This window comes from Lepeophtheirus salmonis, chromosome 3 (genome assembly GCF_016086655.4).
Source record: "Lepeophtheirus salmonis chromosome 3, UVic_Lsal_1.4, whole genome shotgun sequence".
Lineage (NCBI taxonomy): Eukaryota > Metazoa > Arthropoda > Copepoda > Siphonostomatoida > Caligidae > Lepeophtheirus > Lepeophtheirus salmonis.
The window spans coordinates 25,980,044-26,002,441 of record NC_052133.2 but is presented as its reverse complement, the minus strand read 5'-3'; the positions used below and the strand labels follow the sequence as shown (position 1 = coordinate 26,002,441).

Below are 22,398 nucleotides of genomic sequence, written 5' to 3'. Positions count from 1 at the left end.
TTTTTTGGTTCTAATTTCTCAAAACTAGAATTAGTATTGGGTTGGTTTGGACTGAATTAACCCGATCGATTATCCATTGTTATAAACAAGGTATGTCGATGGACCGCAGTATTTCTAAATCCATCTCAAAGTAAAAAAGTATTATCCAAGATCCATTAAGCATTTGATGATGAGAATATATTTAGATTGAATTAGAGGAAAATAGTGGGAGACAAAAATTAAAAAAAGAAAATATGTGACGTCACACCCCATTTTTAAAATAACTTATATGAATTATGATGATTCATTTAGTTGCTATTTCCAAATAGGATATTCCTATGTATCCGCAGACCGCTTGCATAATTTAAAAGTTTTTATTTTGTGGTCTAAGTCTTCAGTCCGCAGACAAGGCAAAAGTGTTATAAGGGGAAAACGTCGAAAGGTAAATACTCACAAGGCGAATACGTACATAGCAAAAACATTCAAGACGGATCCTCTTGATACATTAAAAATGAATGAGGCTCTATTAATTTATTTGACTCGAGAGGACCAAAGCTACAAACTAAGTGTTGAAACGAAGACCGTGTGACCAAAATATTGTTGGCTTCAGTACAACGTTTTTGTATGTTTGAGACATTGAGTATGCCATGAATATTACTATACAACCTCCATTAAACCAAGCTCGTGATTGAACTAACAAGTTAAACTCTGTAAAGAGAAGAAATTGCCTACTTCACAAGGAAAAATGATTAAATAACGTCATCAGTCGTATCTCAAAAGAAACCTTCTGGGGGTGGAAAAGTTTTTTTTAGGTAAACAAATCTTCTCAAATGAACAGGCATGCTTCGATAGTTGGTTTTATGCTTTTGGGCTTAAGGCAGTTTACTAGTCCGTTCCAATTTGACATCCAAATGTACGGCAGTAATTCACCATGTTCCTTCATACAAATAGAAAAAGAAAAAAATAACCTTAAGCTAACAGGTGCTTCTGCCACTTTGTCCTTTAACTTTGGAGATTACTATCTAATTGTCACCTACAATAAGCTACTTGACAAGAGTCACTAGAAGTTGCATATCCCTTCAAACTTTTTTCTTGTGACTGACTTGAATAATGTGACACGTTAGGGCGTCTGCAGGATTATCTATATATATATTATATGGGTTATATAATTTTTTGGAAAAAAAAAATCATGCATTCAAATTTTTTTGAAAAAAAATGTCAAAAATTAAATATTTTGGAATTTTTTATCAAAAACCTACAACTATTCCGAAAAAATTTAATTTAAAAAAAAAAATCCAAAATCCTTAGTTATTTAAGAAAAAGTTCAATTTTTCGGAAAAAATTCAAAAATTCACAGCTGTTCAAAAAAAATTAAATTTCAATTGTAAAAAAATTCAAACATTTAATTTATGGAATAAAAATTTAAAAATCCATAGCTATTCACAGAATATTAAATTTTTAGGAAAAAAATTTAAAAAAAGGAAAAATTAAATTTAAAAAAAGGATGAATTCCTTAATTTTGATGGGGGGTAACACATCCAGCCCTGCGGACTCCCTTGCTCGATGAGTACACCATATCTGATATTACAACATTGTGTTTTTTTCCACATATTTGTACAATCATGCATTTTAGTAACAATTAAGTTTGGAGCAACATTTTCAAAGACGGTCATTCTATCCCGGCTAATAACTTTAACAGGAGTACATAGCATGTATTTACTAAATGTGCACTCGAGATAATTTGAAATAATGTGTTTTCAAAGATATAAATAATAGGTATTTACTGATAGATATGTGAGTTTTGTTTCCTTATCGGACAAAACAAATTGATCAATATTTGATTGTTGACATACTTTTGTGTATATGTAAATAATATATGTATAATATTTGTTACGATAGTAAATTGATATTAGTATAAAAAAGACTTTTCCCATTATTTAATATGCCAAAGATGACATTTCGTTTGATATGTTTTGACTATGATGTACTATCTACAAAATGTGGAAAAACATCCGGTACATATTTAAAGTCCAAGCCGAGTTCAAATCCTGGAATATTTTTATCAAGACAATTTCGAGTTCATTTCATGTCATAAATTATAATATAGGATCCATTCTGTTGTTAAATCTGTTCTTGATTTAAGTATAAAATAATTTTCGAGTCCAAGTAAAGTGAGTGTGACTTTGATTGTGAAAGTCTTGAAAATAGGAATTTTGAATACAAAGAATATAATTGACCAAAATAGATCTAGGAAATATTGGGCTGTTTAAATATATGATATTTAATAAATAATAGGCAATTTCTCATTTTTGTTCAAGATTGTATTTTTATGTTGACGATTTACATTTCTTGTAGTACATTAATTATTAATACACTTCTGCACTATAATTAATTTCCTTCATAACCTACTTCTGACTGGTCTGCGACCCTAATGACTATTTTATTAATATACAAAGAATTATAGGTAGCAAAAGATTTTTCAATGCTTAGTACAAGGGCGCCAACGACTATCCAGATAATAAATTAAAGGGGGTTATCACATTCATCTCGGATTTACACCCCTAAGTGTATATATAGTATACATATTAGGTTGGACCAAAAGGATTGAGACTACCCCAGTAAGACAAGAAATTACATTTAATTTTTTTTTTAAAGTACTCAATCATGTCGCATCAGGGTGAGATAACGTCGTGGCGATTATTCTCCAACTCCCACAACAGCCTCCTCTTCGTTTACCAACTTTATCATCCACTGAATTCCGCATGTGAGGTCTTCATGGCTATCGAAATTGCAATCCCAGAGCAGGTGCTTCAGCTTACGGAAGAGAAATCGGTCACAGAGATTAAGGTCCGGGCTATATAGACTCCGTTTCCACCTTATTTTCAACGATAAGAACTGCCTCTTCACTCGCTCATCCTTGTTGGCCTAAGAGAAAGAATGCGTTACCCACACACTGAGAAGGTTTATGAAGCGGAGATCATCAGTCGGGATTCTAAAGTCGATGTGTGTGGTTTAACTGGGGGTTCTTCTTTACAAGGTCCTTGACTTGGGTAATGTTGTTAAGTGTCTTTGTCTCCGGGGGACGTCCTGATGAGACACCTTTCTCGAGTTTAAAATTGTCATCCCAGATCTTAGACACTAGTTCGCCCAGTTTTTAGTGTATCAAAAAGTACGAGCCAATAACTGATGAAAACCTTTAGGCAATGCATGAATGAAAAGATAAAAATGCAAAGGTGAAAATCCAGCGTGGAATGGGCGTGTTAAAAAAAAAGAAACCGAAAATCCCCAATTCTACTCTGAGTCCAACAAGGACTTACAATTATAACTCTTCAACAAATCCTCAAGGTGATTCTCCACCTTTTATGAGTAAAAAAGCGAATGTTCCATAATGTTTTGAGCATAATTGAATGTTGTCGAAAAGGAAAATTTACTACGAAGGAGTTAAATAATAAAAGAAAATATAATCGTCCAATTAAAAAAAGTTCACTCTTCAGTTTGCCAACTCAAAAAAAAGAAGAAAAAAAAAACGGGCAAGCTAAAATATACACTTGCTTTTCATCACTGTAATAGATGAGTGTTTTGTACTTTATTTTTTTTAAATTTGAGACTTTTATATGTATATTATAGTGCAATTTTTATGTATTTCTAATATCCATGATAAAAATGAATAGAATCCTCAATATGCACTAAAAATCCTTTCATATATCACAAACGCAAAATTTATCTAAAGCTTCATTTTGTAAGAGGAAACGTTTTTTATATCTAAAGTATTTTGAACAAAAAATGATGAAGTGGTCGTCATTTTGTTAAAAAAAAAAGCAGAAAGGAATTAATGAAAGACCCCCTGAACGAAAAAAAATTTTGAAACAAAGAGATGAATGTAAAAAGTATGAAAAAGTCCAATCTTTGAAAATATGACCGCAGGAAAAACATCTTTTCATTTACACTTTTTAGAGAAAAAAAATAAATAAAAAACATACAGATATTTCTTAAATTAGGATCCAACATGATAAATACTTTATGTATGTTTAACACGTATTGAATCCAAAACAGAGAGAAAACAAGGAGTTTTGATGATCGATCCATATCTCTCTTTTGACATTAATTGTTAGTATGTAATATAATGTATGTATCTAGATAACTAGATCTATTGTATTTTAACTTTTCTAATATTCATTCTTCAATGGATACAATTGTATGTAGTCCTCCAATATGTATTTTTGTCTTGTGTTATTAACGAAGTCATTTGCTTGTCTAAACACTTAAATTGAATATGTAATATATGGCTACTTGATAGCTGTATATTGATGTACAAAAGAAATATATATTCTATTCTGCTTGAAAAGCTGTTGTTGAATGTTCAACAAAAAATATCCACACATATAATAGCAGATACTAAAAAAAATCATCATATTGACCTATATAAAAAAAATACAATAGATTTATGTACTTATATCAAAGGACATAAATGAACTATACTACTTTTTAATTTCTTCTATTGTATGTAAATTTTTTTACATACAAAGGTGTTGTTCGCTATACCGGTAATATATTAATATTTCCGCGACACATTTAAAACAGTACTATACTTAACCGGTATTGGAGCCGGTAGTTGGATTTCTACTGCTTTATAAAATATTTTACAGCTGATGAAATAAGCCCTCAAATTTCGGACATAAAAAAACTAAATTGTTCTTAGTAAAATATAATTTATAAAAGTTGTCATTTTTAAAAAAGGTCTCAAATCTTTGCAGTTAACCCCTCTTTAACCAAATATCCCTGGGAAGCTCCTGTAAGTGCCTTAACAAAAAAAAAAAGAGTTGTATATTTTTAATCAAAAAGTACCAAAATAGCGATACTTTGTTTTAATTTGTCATTATTTCAATTAAAATATTTTTAATAAAATTTAAGTTCCTCAGATTAAGGACCTGCAACTAATGGCAAATGTCTTTCAACAGCTTGTCTAACACAACTCTTGTTGCTGTCTGCAAATAGTTTCAAATGCATTATTATAAAATTTTAGTCTATTAATTCAGAGATTGGCAACTGGTGGAAAAGGCACATGCCTTTCAAGGTCACCTCTTTCAAAAACCATATATATATATATATATAACCAAATAAAACCAAAAATAACTTTGGACTATTATGGTCTTTCAATTCTTAACAGCTTTTTATATTGCTATGTAGTCCAAAATTAATACATTTTGACTGGTCTGCCCCTTATTTAGTTCACCCTAAGTCAATTTATCTTCCCGAAAAAAATTAAGAAGGACTATTAATAATATAATTAACAAATCTCCAGGGTTATATTATTCTTTAATAAGAGATTTGAAATCGATCTTGTCCAACGCCACATTGTCTAATGTTTGCCAAATGATTTTGGACTTTTTTCCCCTTTCTTTTCTGAAAAATGTTGAGTAATACAATAAAGGTAAGGCAGTGATAAATTCACCTAAATCAATTTATACATCATACAAACAAATTGAAGAGAAAGCCCTTTTCATAAATCCATTGGTCTATGAATGAATTCTTGTATTCGGTGATTGAAGGAATAAATATGCAGAATACAACTAGTTGTGCCTTTCTGCAAATATCATACCTCTCTATGTTTAGATATTGAACTTTTTTTGAGGCAGTCATGTTGTATGTTTATATCAATGATAGAGACACTTGTTTTATGTTTCTCTCTTTTTTTTTTTTTTTCATACTCATCTATGTTGTAATGTTTTTTACGAGTATGTAGTACAAAGTATCTTCTTTTTTTTATAAATACAGTTGAATACACATATAAAAAATATTTATACAAAGAACAAATGAATAGAACATACATAGAGAAGATTTATAGTGTAATACACAAAAATAGAATATATACAGCAAGTATCGAAGCAAAGCCTAGAATATATGTAGTTGAATTATGTACTCTGTGTGAAAAAGAAGATAAGAATTGGTATTCTTGTGAGCTGTTCTGTGCTCTTGATAGTGGGCTGTATTTGTTGTTACGTTAAGTGTTTGCTAATTTATTTGCATAGAAGAAGAAAAAGAAGAAAAATACACAAATATAAAAAAGAGTAAATGTTTAATTTTCTTGATTTCTCAATAATCTTTTTTGCTCTATTTGAAGTTATCAAAAAATAATCAGTCCAATTGACCCATAAATGTAGATGTTTATATAACCCAGATACTTAATATCCTTGTAATATCTGGTGTGTATTAGTCCTTATTTAAGATTGATCACTACATTCAAGTCCAGTCTCGGTCCGGTTCTAAGAACTTAAACAGTTCTGTCCTTGATTACATCATTCAACTTTATTTATAATTTTTATCAGCTCAAGTACTTACTGTCTCAAGGATCGGTCCCAAAGAGGGATAGGACCTATCCTAAGACTGGACAAAATAAGCACATTTTTTCTCCATCTCCTATTTAAATTAACCCTTCGTTACTTGGATGGGGCTGAATAAATACCATAGAGATTGAAACATTGTTCATAATCCCGAGATATTGCAAAATGTTTATTCAATTTTACGGAGTATATTATTTTTAGCTCCACTTTCTGAAGAAAACTTAATTGATCATATAATTTATGTATTTTAACTTTTGGGAGATGGTACTATATTAATGTCTGAGTTATTATAAAATTATCGAGGTTTCGAAGAATGCTTTTTAAGCGTTCTTATTATTGATGTACCCCAATGACAAATATGAAAAAGAGAGATGGAAGAAAATTAGGGGATATATTTTTCTGTAGTCCCGAACCAAGTCCATTCTACTGTGTTATGACCACCCTTGGAATTTTCATATTTTATAGTTATATTACCCTATGTAACAAAATGGAAGTCATGGAGCGTTTTCAGGCTCAAACCCACATTTATTATTGTTATTTAAGCTGTAGAACACGAATATAACCATTAAAATTTTCAACTTCTAAAGGTTTGGTCTTTAAAGCCTTTTTTTTAATTCGCGTTTTTAGGGTATTACTACAATTCAGTGATATATTTCTACATAAAAGAACTATATAGATGAAAATCTAAGAAAATAAAAAAAAATTATGCAAAGAGTTCAGCATTTGACAAATGAACTATTTATTACTTTATCTTGAATACAATTAATAAAACATACCAATAAAACCATCAAAAAAATGAGAAAAATTAAAGATCTTATATAAAAGTTAATAAATTTGTTTATTTTTTCTTCAAGTGTTTTATATTCAAGCTAAAGTTATAGAATAAATCTAATATTTTAAATTTGAAAAATTGCATTTAGAAGAGGTCAGTTTTGATTGATTTTTGGTCGATATAGTTTCCCATATGTATTAAGAAAACTTATACTAAAATAGTTAATAATTTAGATATAAGGGGGTTAAAGCAAGTTTATAGACTATTCTTATTAAAAATAACTGATAAACGATTAATTTCTTCCCCCAGAATATTATTGTAATAAATATTTACATAACCTAACAGCTTTATATTTAAATTTTTTATTCAATATGAAAAACTAAATTGACCAAAAATCAATCCAAAACGATATTTTTAAAGGCAATTTTTTTAAATTGAAATTTAAGGTCTATTCTATAACTTAAAATTGGATATAAAGCACTTGAAGGGAAAAATAAAAAAATCATATTAGCTTCTAAGTAAGGTCCTTCATTTTACTAATTTTTTTGTGCTCGACTACATGTTTTATTAATTGTAATCAAGATAAAGTCATTTTTCAATTGCTTAAATGTTTGTATCGATTTCTTATTTACACTGATATTCATATATATCGTTCTTCGAAATATGTCACTGACTCGTAGTTATATCCCATAAACGTGATTTAAAAAAAAGGCATTATAGGCCAAATATTTTGAGTTTGAAAGTTTTAATGATCATACATGTGTTCTACGGCATATATGGCAATAATAAATGTGGGTTTCATCCTTCAGGCCAAAATGCTGTTCCAAGGTGTTGTCTCTATCCCTTATTCGCAAATTAACTAATGAATACGTCTGTGTTTATTGCATTAGTAATATTTGTATTTGTAGGCCCCCTTGGAGAGCAGGTATGGATATATTGAACTTTTTCAATAATTACCCATATATTACTATATAAACTTCAAAAAATCAAATAATAAAAAATGATATTATAGCACCTTGTTTTTGGCTCTACATTAGAAATTTGACTATTGAACTATTGATGATTTATAAAGATAAATAACAGCGTAGTTTAATGGATAACGCACTCGGGAGAAATTTTTCTGTTAAACTCAATTTCTGTAGATTTGCGCCCGGGTTTTCCTAAAGAAGGAAATATACTTTATGTATCTGGACTTCAAAGAAGATTCCTAGTTCAAATAGAGTAAATGTAATATTATAATATTTACTTACACTCAATCAGTGCAACTCAATCTAGCTAATTAAAGGAAAATTTGAAAAAAATGATAGATAAATTGAATACCGGTCCCCATACTTTTTTTTCATTATATCGGTCGAACGCACAATAATAATGGGGATCCCTGTTGTATAGAATATGCTTTATATAACAATATTTATTAATTTAGAAATAATTTATTTTGCAAAGTGGAAAAAATGTAATATTCTTTTTATGGAGCTACTTTCTTAGACTATGAATTAACAGATATAAATTATTATGTCAAAAAAGTATTCAATTGTTTTAATAAAACCATTAGTTGTATTATATAAAACAATTATTAAGTTCAAATTTCGTTGTATATTTTTAAAATATCCATATTAGGGACTTGTGTTAGGATTATAAGCGAAACAATAGACATACATTCTTTTTTTTCCTTTTTTTTTTTTGCACAGTTAATTTTCCCTCTTGTTTTGTTTTAACTATTAACCTAATCATTTGAATTCATATATAGATTACTTATCAGTTCTTTTTTAGATCCATGTGACCTACATATTATACTCATAAAAGTCCTTTTTCTACATTAAATATGAAGGACACGTACAAATCAGATATAAAGTACGACGTCCCATGTTTTCTTATTTTCCTAATGACATCAACAGTGATGACATCTTCAATCTACTTTGGTTATCTTTAATTTTATTTGCAGTCAATGTTTATAAGAATAATTTTTTCTAAATGATGTAATCATCAATGCACCTTGAAATACAAATCTTATAATAATGATTGATATTTTAATTAAGTCTTAATTAGTTAAAATTAGTGGCAAGCCATTATCGTCCAGGAACGATACTGTAGCTTTATGGAACAAATTCAATTAGTGAACTGACCTAGGAACTTTATTTAAATATTCTTAATAATGAATGGAATGTAAGGGCATGCCATAAAACAGATACTTATTGAAGGATCGATAACAAGGAAATCTTATATTCATCACACCATCTATTGTAAACCGATTGCCCTTATATAACACGAAATACACATTGCTAAAGCAAGATAATATATATAAAATAATGGTTTTCTGTTTATTAAACCAAATATATATATATAAATAAATCTTAAATAAAACAGTATGGAACACTATAATAATAATGGACTGGACACGAAATTTGACCCCCCCTGTATTGTCAAGAAACTTGTATACTGGGTTGCTTGTTTGTTGAAGTTTTACACCCCTACACAGTTTCATGTAAATAAAAGGCAATTATAAATGACCTTTTAATATGTATTCAGATAGAAAGTGTAAAAAAGATTTGGAATATTTCCCTCCATTAAATATGGACTCTATCCTTTTAAATCTATAGTACTAATATGTTCTATGCTTAATTTTTAAGTCGTACTTTTTAGAACTACATATTAAACTATTTAAGCTTACAGATGTTTGTCTCTTATATTATTTTAGCTCGTTAAATGGAGTTTGAATTTGATTTGTACATCCATAATATATTGGAAGGTTTATTGTTGTATTTTATGGCACTAGGTAAGCTATTTAGTCACAAGGTTATTTTGCCTTAATATATTAACAAATGAGATTTATACGCTATTATTATTTTTATATATATATTGAAATTGATGTTCTCTTTGAATTTTTTGATCTAAATATGAAGTGTTTATTACTATAAAACAGATAAAATGGCTGTTTTCTCTTGGAATAATGATGAAATTATGGTTTTCCCCCATATTATACTTGTTTGTTAATCCATGAGTCTATTCCGATATGAATAATCAATCATATCTCATGATTAATTTATTGATAAGGGAGAAGTGATTAGTAATTCTTCAATTCAAATTGTTTCTTATTATTCTAACTTTATAACCTATTTCGTCTCTGTTTCGAATTTATTAGAAAGAGAAATTTCGATAATATGTATGCATTAAAATTTTGGAGCATAATTCATCATTTTTCCAAAAAAAGCACAACCTCATTTATTTATATATTAAGGTGAAATATCTTTGAGGGATTATAGCTTTCAGCCAAATGTTCTAAGGCAAAGATCATAATGTCTTGAGGCAAAATATTCATAAGAGAAAGTACCGGACACCGTGTTTTATTATATTTAATCTTGAATTTGGGTCCATCCATACATAAATGGTAATTTATTTTGGAGACCATTAATGTCCTAGATTTTTGTTGAATAAAGACTGTAACTCTTAATTTCGTTTCGAATTTATAGGCCCTTTTTTTATTATGTAACATAACTAACAAAAATCTACTTGACTTATATTTCGATACTTAAAGAGTTGTTATAAAGAAATAGTTAGTAATATATGGCGAATATTTACTCCAATGGAGGGGAAATGATACTTTAATACTCTTAGTTTATTGAATTAAAGTGACATCTTGTCTTATCTCCCTTGAATTGAATCATTTTTATTTGACAATATCCTTTGCAAAAAGCGATCCTTAGATTATAATTACAAACATTTGCTCTTTCTATTAATATTATTAAAAAAAAAAGTCATCATCTTGAAAAAAAAGACATTACCGGAAACATTTAAGAAATAACTAATTACAAAACATGCAACGAATAACTCCACCTCAAGAAAGCAGACGAAAAATTGGAGTCACATACTATGAACCACCCATTGGAATGAGCCAACTCCTGCAAAAACCATCCTGTTTACGAAAGTACTCCGCACCTTCAATGTTTATGGACCAAAGAAAAGTCAGGTAGGCATTCCATTAACAACATGTACATTCCTGTTAAAGTCAAAATCCGGATAGAGACAACTCCTTGGTTCCAATAAAAGTTGTTGTTCATATCCGAGGTGAAGAGAAAGAGTATTATTTTTTTTTCTTTTGGGTTCACGTTCAATGAAATAAACTATTTGCTGTTAATTTCAATACATATTTATTACGTATGGTTACGTATTTTTCAGATTTTTTATGTTTTTTCTTTTTTTTGCTAAAGAAGATTTTTTCCAATATCCGTAATGTTAAATATTTTCTAAAAGTCACGTTTATGAGTTTTATTTTCGATTCAATGCTATTTTTTGATATTATATATTTATATGGATATGGATGAAAATTTAACCCAAAACATTCCAACGTTCAAAATGTAAATTATTTATTAAGTTATCATGAATAAAGATCTTACAAAATATGTCTAATTAAACAAAAATACAGGAAAATTAATAATCAAAAATGAAAGCTAATCTTTTTTTCATTTTTTCGCCATTTTTTTTATTATAGCTGAAACTATAATATATATGAGCCATACATTACAATTTGAAAGGATTTACTGGTAAAAAAAATTCTATCTTGTTTGATTTTTTCAGTTTAACTTTTAATTTTGCTATAGAACATTTAATAAACAAAAAATGTAAGGTCGGATAACAAAGTATTTCGAAATTAAATATAATTAAGTCGATTATTTGACTTATTGTAATAAGTAATTAATATTTTAGAGGCAGGAAGATTAACTACAATTAAAATGTTTCATATTAAATGTATTTTATTACTATTTATTACAAATTAAGTTGACTAATCGACTTATTTATATATATTTTTTGAACTTTTTGTGCCTCTAAAATATTAACTACTTCTTATAAATAGTCAAATAATTTACTGAATTATATTTAATTTCAAAACGTTTTCATAAGACCTTACATTGCATATAAATTAAATATTATGTATGAAAATCAAAAGTTAAACAAAAAAATCAATCAAAATCGCACTTTTTTAAAGTTAAACAAAAAAAAATCAATCAAAATCGAACTTTTTTAAAGTTAAATATAATGTTTATTCTTTAGTTTTAGCGATAAGATAATGCAATTAAAAATAAAATCAAAAGAATTATCCTCCGAATTTTACTTGATTTTTCTATGATTAGACCCATTTTGTATGAACTCTCTTAAAGATAACTTAATAAATATTTTATCTTACAAATACAATAATATTTTTATCCGTTGTAATTACCTTCAAATTTCATTTATAGGGATATTCATTACCAAATGTGGCTCTGAATCGAAATTATACTCTAAAAACGTAATTTAAAAAAAACATCCTTTAATGAACAAACCTACCTCCATGTGAAATTTTAAAGATCATAATCAGTGCTATAGGGCTTAAATAAGAATAATTAATGTGGGGTTAAGCCGGTGGGCGTTCCAAGACCTGAATTTTGTTGCATGGGAATAATCATTAAATTGCGTTTGTATAAAGTAATTTCTCTGAGATTGTAAAATTGTATTACCCGTTGTGAGGTACCACCCAAGAAAATTGAAGACGGTACTAAAAACACATATATTCACTCCATCTCTTTACGTTATCAAAAATTATACTTTGGGGTACACATAGAATGAAAAGAAAAAGTACTTCACTACATTTTTCTAAACATATAAAAATTGTGGAAAATATCAATTATTTGTAGTTTGAAAACTTTTTTTTTTTTTTAAGGTGCACTATTTGCGATACATTAATATTTTATACGTCGTTTTTCTATGCAAAAGAATTTTTTTAGAAGAAAACTTTAAGATCACATTGGAAATATATTATAATACATCTGAGGAACTTAAATTTTATTAAAAACATTTTAATTGAAATAATGACAAATTAAAACAAAGTATCGCTATTTTGGTACTTTTTGATTAAAAATATACAACACATTATAATAGTTATTTGTATTAAATACTTTACTTTTGAGTTACATCTATTTTTTTCATAAAATTGTAAAATTTACAACTCGAAAGTCTGTATTCTACCTCTAACATTGATCAATATGGTTCCAACATTATATTTCTTCATTTTTAGACTATTTTCTCTTAACATTTTGAAAAAAGTATAATAAGAACAAGTATAATAATGATGTTTCGAACTATTTTACTTCTAAATAGGTTTATTTTCTTTTGAGCAGACTGTTGCTCAATGTTCAGAAAAAAAATATACAAATCTAAAATATCACATTTGATATGAAGAAAGGTTATAGTTGGAGAAGACTACCACCTAATTTTTAATCAATGAATATTTATAATGAAAGTAACTTTTTGTGTTGAACTTTTTTAAATTTCGTTAAAATGATTGACATTTTATTAAAAAAAAAAACAGGCAAATAGAAGAAAAATAATACATATATTTATATATATATTATGTATGTCAATTATGAAATTTTATATAATATTTTATCAACCTCAAGTAATTTGTACCAAAAAAAATAGTAATGAAAGGAAAATCATTTTTTTTTTTTCTTAAATACAATTTGTTCGTTCTTTGAATTATTTGGATCTTCAACTAATGAAACACCATGAAATAATTCATAAGTTAATAAAATAAAAGAAATTACATTATTTTATATCAAAATTAAAAATACAATTTTTTCATTCTATTCAAAGCTATAAACCAATTTATGAATCAATACCAAGATGATCTTTCTTTTTTTTAAATTAAATTGGCTACAACAATAACTATTTTTTATCTTCTTCAGCTATTTTCATACTTCTTTAATTCTTGAAGAAGAAAATCTAAGTATAAAGTGTTCATGGATCATTGGGGAGTTAAAAAGGTAAGCCCTTGTTGGACTAACTGAGAGAGGAATTGAGGATTGACATCAGGACAATTCCTACCTATCTCTTTGCTAGAAATGGAGTGAGATGTGTGTTTATTTCCTTCATTGCAAAGTTGCTAGCAGTTAATCTAATTGAACAGTGACAGCTTAGCTGATCTCCTCACAAACAACCTCCAAACTGACAGAGTTACCATTTAATTTTTCTGCTTCTTTTTGCTTAGTCATATTATCTACAATACGAGGCTATAATATTTGCTCTATAACTATCTACGCAGTCTCCAGGAATTAACACTTTTGAATGATGTAAATTCTATTAAGGGGAGAAAAAACTGCATAAGTCACGAAGGAAAATAAAAAAAAAAACACGTCATCTACGATATGATAAAAAGCAAAATTTCCCTGGGTGAAATTTTTGTACGTACTGTGGAAAATCTCTTCAAGGTACACACGCTTTTTTTTCACTTTGTTTTATAACTTTGATCTCTTTTTATTAAAATAGCTTACAGAGTATAAATATTGGAAAAAAATGAAATCGAAACATTTGTAGTTATATTTCCAATTTTTTATGTTTTTCCTTTTGACTTGTATATAATTAATATAAAAAATGAAAATGAAAGAATTAAAAAAACTAGATTGTTTTCTAAAACAGTTATTTATCCCGGAAAAAGAGGAAAATTGATACTAATTTTGATGATTCGTATATAAACATGAATAGAGTTGTAGACAATATGAATAGAACGCTTGCGATATTTGTTTTTTTTTTTACATAATTTGGCACATTTTCAATAGAAGGGCTTTTTTTAATGAATATTTCTTCCTATATGTAATACTAGCTAAGTATTACCCGACGTTGCTAGGGTAAAGGAATGATAGGCAAATCATGTAGAAAATATTCAAATTAATTGAGAAAATTAAAAAAAATATTCAGAAAATACTTCAATATACTAATAATTATAATATGAATGTTTCATTGTTGTCTAAAAAGATCCTGATAACTTTAATTTTCTTGTATTCTTCACACTATATCAAATCGGTTAGTAAGGTAATTTACAAAGTCTCATCATAGCAACTCCCCCCTCGAAAAAAAACCCCTCTTATTATTGCCTCTTATAACCTAAGTGTTATTTATGAATATGATAATGTGTTATAAAATTCAAATAACATAACAACATATATGCATCTTAAAAATTGTCTAGATGAGAAGTCTCAATTTTCTATTAACTTCAAAAAATTCCCAAATTGAAATTTGCGAAGTAAATTGCAAAAAACTTTTTTATACTAATTTTGCAAACAAAACAGTTAATAGGATTTATTGGAATTGTAAGTGAAACACAAACCTACCAATATTTTTTCGTACTTAGAAAAACAAAAAAGTTATGTAGAATAATTTTGTCGACAAAAAATAACCCTACATAACTGGTTCATTTTTTACAAATATGGCAAAGATTATGTAACAAAATGTTCCGGAAATTGAAAATATTTCATGGAATAGTTAGAATCTCAAATTTTATGTCCAAAATGTATCGTTATGTGGTATTTATTTTAAAAATTTTGAAAATTGACGTTTGATGAAAAAATGGGGGGGGGGGAAGAGGGAAAAAATAAAAAAAATATTCAGAAAATGACAGATATTTCAGTTAAACATCAATTTTTATTTGGCAAATTTATATGGTAACCAATCTCCAATCTCATGCGAAATAAACGTAATTGCAATTTTCATCAATTTCTTTTTTTGCCCATAACTTGTATGATTTTGAATAAATTGAGAAAACGTAGTTATTCGTATAGTTGTTGTTTGAAACACGAATCTCTTTTCGATAAATAACTCACACCCCTTTCTAGTCTCCATGAGCTGTAAAACCCGATTTTTATTCGTTTGGGCATAGCATAAACCCTCCTTATATGACCCCCCCCCAAAAATGACAACCCCGTCCCCGTTTTAGCACGTCTGAACTCAAAAGCAACAAATATCGGGATACATACACATTTTTAACAGTATTATAAAAAATGTGATATTACAATCTGTACTTAGGGCGCTATTTTGTCATAAAAATGACACTTCAAAATAAAAATAAGCATTAATAAAAAAAAATGTGACTTTTGTCCGAACAAAACCCTTCAAAAAAGGTATTTTTTCAAGATTGGATTATTCAAGATAAAAATCAACAACTTATGAAATTCTTCAAATAATTATGTAAGGTAAAAATTAGGGGGGAGGTTGCAAAAATGAATTGGAGAGGCAATTATCTATAAGTGCACAATCCAAAACGGATCACATTTTTTCTTAGTCATCTGAATTCTGAAATATCTGGGATTATAATAATTTGGGACTATTATCGTTCATAGTCATTTTTTACCCATAAAACCATACCCTAATTAAAAATAGGATGTATAAAACTTATGTAAACGTGTTTTTATGATTAAAAAGTGTGTTTATTGATTCTGTATCTTGTTCTGAACTCGATATATTTCCACTCTTAGTCTGAAAAAGGATGAAAAGTGACACTCTTCCTTAGACTCTGAAAACTTATTCATAATACATAGTGATAAAGAATATCATAACATATATTATGGAAAAATATTCAATGTATAATTTAAAAAAGTATTTATCTAAAAATATGGATCTCCCAAGGAATTTTGTTCAATTTTCAAAACTGTGTAAAACAAAACTTTAAATTTGTACTATACTTATAAAACAAAAGTAAAACTTTTTTGGTATATAAAACTTGTGTTATTGCTATTTGGAAAAAGGAAATTTATACATTTATAAATAGTCTATTCAAAAAAATAATTAACTACAAATCGTTTGAGTTAGAACCTCACTTCCCGGACGATAACATAGTAGTATGGAATTCCAGAGATGTGCTGAAAAATTGCTGTAGTAAGAGTCTCGTTTCTTGTACGAAGTAGCCTTTATTAAGTATCCAGGTTGGGGGGAGATAGTTTTAGATACATTTGCGTTTGTGATACAGACAAAATACCCATTAGGCTACTTACTTTTGTGCAAATATTTTACATTAAATAATCTTGCATTCTACACATTTGTTTTCCCTTGTTTCAAAAGTACATATTTTTACGTTTAAAAGGTATGTCTAAGATAAATATAGGGTTATATTCAAATAGTAATGAAAAGTAGGTATTTTAACTCTTCAGCTAATAGGAAAAGAGTAGAGTCTGCATTTTTTTACTGTTTTTGTTTTTTGAGTGATACTATAAACTTGCCCTATCATTACACGAATGTTTCGAGTTTATAACATTCGATTCCAAGTTAAGTATAAGTTTTAAATAAATATTTCGGGGGAGTTCAAAGCATTTTCAGAAAATTGTCGATTTGAGTAAATTCGACTTCCAGTAATACTTGAATCCAACACTAATATGTAGTAAGGTAGTATCTTTGTTCTGGACTCTATATCCCTCAACACCTCATTAATATAAACTGTATACAATATAAAATACTCATAAAAATTGCAAAGTGCTTACAAATCCAAAGGCATAAGCTCTCTCTTCCTCTCTTTGCCGCCTAATATAAATAGGAATATTTATATTAGGGTTTCTCATTTAGCGGGAAATTGTCTTTGAGGGGGATCCCGGATGAAAAAATTAAATTAAAACCATTACAGGCAATAATTATAAAGGACAGTTATAAAAAATTGTGGGATATAACTCATGTATTAGGTTAAGTAAAAAGTTCTGAGGGTTTTTTCTATATTTTGTATGTAAGCTATACTCACAATTAATACATTGGATCAAAAAAAAAAACAACGCTTAAAGTATGATTGAAGGTGAAGCGCGCACAAAAAAAAATGTACTGCTTCAAAAAGATTAGAAGATCCTGAAGGTATGTATATGGGATTGAAGAGGAGAAGTCAAATTGTGGTGTTCATAGTGAGGAGTTTTTGTTTTTGTATTTTATCGAATTTGAATTGTTTATAGGATTTCTGAATGTCTAGTTTCGTAGAATATCGAACACCAGCTAGTTTTGGATATAATTTCTCTGATGGGGGAGATGAAATAATTGTTGATGGCGGATATTGTCTGCGTATATTCCTCGCAGATGCGAAATTGGTTATTAGGTTTTACATCACCTTACGCACTCTGTCTACAACATCATTGGTTATACCTTCTCAGTCCTGCGTGAAAACAGTTTGTATATTTGATTAATTTTACCCAAGTCCATTTCTGAATTGATCACGAAGTTTTTGATAACCTTAAGACCCAGTTTGCTGTTATCCCGGAATCCAAGTATTGGTTGCTCCACTTGAGTGACAACGAATTCGCACCGTATCTGGAAAGAACGCTCAAAAGCGACATGTATGTATGTAACACTTATTGTATTAATTTTACACTCTCCATAAACTGGCAGGGGACCAATGAGATTCAAATGGTGATTACTTTTGACAAACTTACTCAGAATTATGTTGACATTGGAAACCATATCCAAGAGAAACTTCTTCGACTTTGAGGATAATAAACATCCTTTTTTTAATCACCATAGCAGTATGAAACGATGAGACTAGATTAGTCTACTTTTCTCTACTTCAATAAACTTTGACAAAGTGATCATTTTTCCTCAACCTCGGCAGCATTTACTCCAAGTAGAGCCTTTCTTTCTGCCCATTATGTACGAATTACCATAGTTTCTACAATGTAAAATTACATATTGTAAAACTTTAGCCTGTTTATAAAGCTTAGTACGACGGCGATGGCCGTGTCTGCCCTCATAACGCTTACTGGGAATTCCTGGTTCAAGTATCCAATTTTGGGCATTTCATTCGACACTCCGGCCGGTATATAAATGGGAAACGGGACTTATAACAACTACACAGCGAAATTCCATACTTGGTTTCCATTACTTCAGAAAGAGTCTGAAAGAGATCTTTGAGAGTGGTAGAGTTTTTTTCCAGAGCTATTTGTCGAAGTCTGTTTCTGAGTATAACTCCCATGAGAATTTTGTCCTCGAATGAGGAACCACAGGATTTACCTACGTATATATTTCCAAAATATGACCTGTATTCGGAGTCTTGACATCAATTCATCAACTCTCCCTCCCCTTGTTTCATCTTGTCTAGAGTGAAACACTCGAATTGCACTGATTCCGTAGCTGTACATGCATCTGGCATTGCTCGTAAAGCTACCACTGCATAAACAGTTTCGCCCCTTTTTTCTAATTGCTTGATCCATACACTCGACCCTCCTAGCGGACAAAAAAAGTGTATCTACAACCGCTACTTTATACAATTATTGAACACATGGTCTTCGTTTCGTTTTAATGTTATAGTCATATCTCTAATTATATTCACAATTATTATGCTTTTCACTTTTATCGTTATCACTAATAGTGAGTGGATTTTTTGATTTTTTTCAAAGTAATCGGTCCAGCTTTTTTAAATTCTGTAATCCAATTTGACGGGAATAAAAATAGTATGTTATGGACAAGCTAATTTAGGATGTATTATTATATAAAACACATATTAAATAATAAAATATCGTCGTAATTACGTTTTTTTTATTGGGGCCCTGATTTTAATTAATTGGGGGAGAGGAGGAGGGTCTGATTGGATGGAGGGAATATGGATGACTCACTATTAAAAGCCTACTGCAAAAATAGAGACTGGGGGTCCAGTCTCCCAGTGATATGAGGCCCTTAAAATACAAGATTTTCCGTATGTTTAAAATCCGTAGAAATCCCAGGAAAAAGGAATCTTTGTAGACAAATCCTAATATTTCTGGGATCTTTTCCATAAAAATTTCCTTGTGATATCAAACGAACGTCTCTCAGTCGCCATTGTCGTTTAGTGACTACATAATAGGTAAATAAAGACAAAATGCTTTTACTACTCCCGATATTGTTGCTACTACATACATCACTATGCAATTGTATTGACAACAGTTGGTGCTACTCATTTTATAGATTAATTGTACATAACATGTAGGTGGTACAATTATGATACTTCAATCTTTTAGACTCCACGTCTACTTAAGCAAATGTGTTGTAAAATGAAATCACAGATCTCACACAACATACATCTGCTGCAATCCTAGATTAAATAAAGCTTTAAAGTTTATTTCTGAACTACTTTAAATTGATATTATTTTTTGTCTTAAACAAGAAAAATAGAAGTGTCTATTTTTTTGTTATATAACTAAGTACCTAATCTACATACATAGGTATAGAATACAATTATATATATAGCAGTAGAGTTATAAATCATATGGACTGCTGGTATGGTTAGAAAAAAGGACTAAAAATAACAGTGTAACTCGATGTCATAACACAATCCCTAGTAATGACCCTGCAAGGACATAGTTACTCCAATGTAAATCCTCAATTCTACTTTGAGTCTAACAAGGATTTATACTTATAATAACCAAGGATTATTTATAATTTTTGTGGAGGAAGGGTGAGGGCTTGGTTTTTGGAATTTAAAAAAAAAATCAAGACCTTAATTGAAAATATTAAATTTTTTGGAAAAAAGTTTCAAAAATCCACAGATATTAAACAATAAATTAATTTTTTTTGAAAAAAATTTCAAAAATTCTGAGCTGTTGACAAAAAATTTCTCATATATTTTTCCCAAAAAAAATCCAAGAATAAAGCGCCTGAGAATATAATTCTGCAGACGCCCCTGTCTTGTTTGTTACGAAGTGGGATTTGTATATATTTCCTTCTTTTATAACCCCCTACGAGGCGCCTTTATTGAATGATTGCGACGGAACGCTTGTCAGCGCTACTACCAACAATATGGTTTTCCTAAAATTTTCTTTCCCTTTAGTTAGTCGAAGTTGAAAGTGGGGAAAAAAACTCGACGTGATAACTGTTTGCAAATAATCTGATGAAACATCATAACATCGAAGCAGTTCACCTACCAAAAAGTTTCAAATTCTGAGAGTTATCATATAGTTTGTCATTTTATTTTTTGTCAGACCAAAAATAATTACGATTTACAACTCCACCTCTTATTTATTTTTTTTTGCATTGATGAGTCTAGCCATAAGAAACATTGCAATGAATTTAAACAAGTCTCATTTGATGATAATTGACATTTCCTTCTTATATACCCGAATCTCATAAAATAATATCATAAACATAAATTTTTTAAAGTATATACAATAAACACGTTTTATTCGAAATAAATCTATTATGTTTCGTCTTCAAATGGAATATGAAATAAACATATAATGTACTCGTAAATAGTGTTGTGTCAGTCCTTATATAGGACTAAAGACTGCAGTACCGTCCAGTTCAGTCTCGGCCCACTCCAGTTAAGTCCTGCATATCAGTCCTAAAACTTATAAAGTTCGATCATTCCTGACGTTAGTCAACTTTATTTCCTCTTTTTTTAATCCGTTCTAGTACCCAAAGACTAGACTGGACCAAATAAATAATGACTGATATAATCAATGATGTAATTCCGCTGTGTTTTTTAGCTGACCCGTTAATATGTAATTGGTAATATAAAGAAGGAATTTTCTTTTCCTATCCAGTTCTCATAATTATTTAATTCTTGAGTAGCGAACATCCTTTTCCTAAATAGAGTTTATTACATTCAAAATCTGATTGAACTTTCCTTTGTGCTTTTAAAAGAACCCTGCAGATTTGTTGAGGAGTTATAATTATAAGTCGTTCTTGGTCTCAGAGTATAATTGATGATCGACATCGGAGTAATTATAGCAAATGTTCTTTTTTTTTTCCTTTTCACTTCCTTTTCCCTTGTCACAGCTAATTGTAGCCTATATAATAAAACGTCATGAGCATTATTCATTCTCTCCTCCAAAACGTTCTTCAAATTATTGGGGTTACCATGTTGATTTTTGATTTCTTTTTTTAACATGCCCAATCTAAACTGGATTTTCATCATTGGATGTTATACTACTCGTAAGTTTGTTACTTAATGGGAAAACCCCATGCTTCAAATGCATATTAATATGTTTGTTTGAGGATATAATCATTCAGCAAGTACACTTAGATAATAAAACTGATATGATCCAGGAATAAAAAGTATGTTTGGGTGGGCAATATGTACAAAAAAATAGCAGTTATAATTAGAGTTAGGAAAAACAGTTAGTGTTATCTTTTTTCTTTTCTTCTTTGTTAATTTTTTATATGTTGTCATAGTGTTAACATGTACTTTCAGTACAATTTATTTAAAATGCATAGTAAAATAATAATTTAAAATACTTTAATATAATGTATATAGAACATTTATATAACACTAATGCTATATTAAATGTTGAACATTTTCTTCACTATAGAACCATAGGGCTATTGGCTACCACTTTTTTTAGACATATATCTATTAAATTAATGAAATTGTATGGTAAAGTTGTGTGACTACGACATCCAGTTGTAAATACATTCCAACGTAGCTGCTGTAGCAGTAAAACAGTTATCATGTTAGCATGGATCTTCATTCATTAGTACTGGGGGCGTCCACAGGATTAGTTTTGCAATTATTATTTTTTTTAAATATTCAAAAACCCACACTTGTTGATAAAAAAATTTTGTTTC

The 22,398-nt window shown here is 29.0% G+C and overlaps 1 protein-coding gene and 1 long non-coding RNA gene across 2 annotated transcripts in view; both read left to right on the top strand.

Moving 5' to 3' along the window:
• Window positions 1-22,398, top strand: part of LOC121114791 (3',5'-cyclic-AMP phosphodiesterase, isoforms N/G) — a 308,647-nt gene that overhangs the window by 76,278 nt on the left and 209,971 nt on the right. The gene's annotated exons all lie outside the window — the stretch shown is intronic.
• Window positions 15,852-18,463, top strand: LOC139904974 (uncharacterized). The gene is made up of 2 exons (XR_011779336.1): window positions 15,852-18,200; window positions 18,253-18,463. It is a non-coding gene; the product is annotated as an uncharacterized lncRNA (long non-coding RNA).